A 2,500-nucleotide genomic window follows, 5' to 3' on the forward strand; every position below is an offset into this window, starting at 1 on the left:
TCTCGCACAGATAGGTTATGATATTTTCTTACCCATGGTGCTCCGCGTCCATATAATAAAGAGAAAATTACACGTTAGCTCGAAGATATGAATTTTATATTTTCGTGGCAAGAACAATATCTCACTTGTTCGATGCGCTCATTCGCAGATTTTGTTCTTTCTACTCAAAGTTAAATTCATTTCTTCTTGCCACCGTGTAATATCCTCTATGAATTTTAGGTTGAAGAACGTGGGGAAAAGGGCTGATTTGCAAAGCACATCAGTGAAAGACTCAAATGGCAGCTATTTTGGGATAAGGTGTATTCCCTCTTGGAAATGACGAAACTGAGACCAGCAGAAGAAAGCAGCTCTTATACAAAATAACGTTCAAAAAAACAGTTTTAGAAGATTACCTTGTTGTTGACGCTAAGAAGCTGACAATGAAGGTGAGCAGTGCATCCAGATGAGCCATGGTGGTGACAGACAGGATGTCAATATATCAGATCTTGGATGTAACTTTTAAAGTGTTGCCTTTGTCAGGAGGATGTGACCTGCAATAACAATGTAATATCAATCATGATTCTATATTTCTGTAATCCAACAGACAGTGATTTATCCAGCGCTATATATGTACCCTTCGAACAACTGGGGCCTGCTCCCAAATGAATGGCTGCATAGCTTAGTTGGTAGAGCATTGCACTGGCATCGCAGAGGTCACGGGTTCAAATCCCGTTAAAGGCGGCTGAATTTTTCGGGTATCTACATGACAGACAGTTGCTTAAAGTGTCCATGAGATAAGTGCAAGAATCACTTCTCCCTTTCGTATATAACCCCCACTTTAGATATGAAGGGAGGATATGAAGTGATAGATAACCAACAAGGCGCGCGTACCGCCGAGTTGGTTATAGCATAGTTAATAGAGAGGGGAATGGTTTGGAAGCTCGTCAAACATCAAAGGAGCACACAAAGATGCCAAGATTTAGGTTGAAAAGTCCACGACCGTGCACAATCTTTTGTTTTGCGCTCATACACTATGCATGAATTACGTAACTAACACGTTTCTATTGGTGAGTTCCTCAGTACGGAGTAAACAACTATTGTGTTTTGTGCACGGTCAAGGCCATAAAAGAGAACAAAAACCTACAACAAAGAAATTTGTCGGGTTTCATAACCATTCCCCTTCATTAACCATGGTAATAGTAATTTTATATCTAGCAAGCCCGAGCAGAATAATTCTTCTATTAAAAACTCCAGGATCAACAACTCTTCCATATATGGTCGACTAAAGCATCGATTTCTGCCTCGGTCAATTCCGGTCCAAAACGGTTTTTGTCGGCCATTTTTTCCAGAGCTGCAAGAGTTTTCAGCTCGTTTTATTGCTGAATGGACGCGTTCCTTGACCATATTTGGTAAAGCAGGTATATGAACTGATAGCCTTTGTCCGGCGAGCAAATTAATGAAAATGCTAGAATTCTGATATCTGTAGTTCAGTTTTTAATAAACACATTTTTTCAGATTAATCAGTCCCGGTTCGGCATGAAGTGGAACAGCAAACATTTCAGATAACACCATTGTGTATATGGTCCTGATAGAGCTGATCACGATAAGCTAGGTCTTATCCTTAACAAAGAGAAATGTGTGTTTCATATACCAAGGCTCTCATCTACGTTCCGGTATCTTTTATCCTGCCCTGAAAATGGGCCTGGAACTTTTCCTGGCCCAGTTTCAGGGCGGGTTAAGATGGAGTCCCGGAACAGGACTAGGACTAATATTGTTACAGCAAGGGACTGGAACATCCAAAGAGAACGTCAAGGCTGTTAATTAAGCCAAGCAGGTGAACAAGAAAATGTGCCAGAAGTCACAAACGTTTCTTTCTATTAAAGGCCTAGTGAATTTCAAAGCAAGATTTATCCCTGACCTTGCGACAATGGCAGATCTAGAGATACAGTACCGCTCAGATATACGTTAACTGCGCAGACGTGTTTTATACGCATATACGCGTATGATTATACGCACATATGCGTATAGTTATACGCACATAGGTGGATGTAGTGTTGGTAAGTGATGAAAAACATCTCGTCTGCTCATGAAAATTCCGTTTGAAAAGGATAACCCGTTTATATCGATAAGCACATGCTTTCTATCTAACTCGTGTACACTTGCAACAGCGTATTGGGAGAAGTCTTCGTGTAGTTCGTGGTCGTGTAGTTTTTAGTGCTGTCAAGCTATTCTTTAGAACAATAACCCGCTAACAATAGAAAGACAACAAGCCAGCTCATACATACTAATGAACAGACGCGTATATGCGTATGTGCTTATATACGCATTTTTATACGCACATACGCGTATAAGTATACGCACATACGCGTATACTTATACCCACATACGCGTATATTTATACGCGTATTATGCGCGTTTTTTGGTTAACGTATATCTGAGCGGTACTGTAGCCTCTGAGGATATTGACAAAGAAAGGTGAACCATTTGTTTGGTCCTGAGCACAATGCGGCCTTTACAGTCG

At 40.7% G+C, this 2,500-nt stretch overlaps 1 non-coding gene and 1 pseudogene across 1 annotated transcript; one reads left to right on the plus strand and one right to left on the minus strand.

The window, feature by feature from the left end:
• LOC138060573 (polyunsaturated fatty acid 5-lipoxygenase-like) overlaps window positions 1-2,500 on the minus strand; it is a 103,447-nt pseudogene that overhangs the window by 70,734 nt on the left and 30,213 nt on the right.
• Window positions 648-724, plus strand: Trnaa-ggc (transfer RNA alanine (anticodon GGC)). The gene has a single exon. It is a non-coding gene; the product is annotated as a tRNA-Ala (tRNA).

This window comes from Montipora capricornis, chromosome 8, assembly GCF_036669925.1.
Source record: "Montipora capricornis isolate CH-2021 chromosome 8, ASM3666992v2, whole genome shotgun sequence".
NCBI classification, from domain to species: Eukaryota; Metazoa; Cnidaria; class Anthozoa; order Scleractinia; family Acroporidae; genus Montipora; species Montipora capricornis.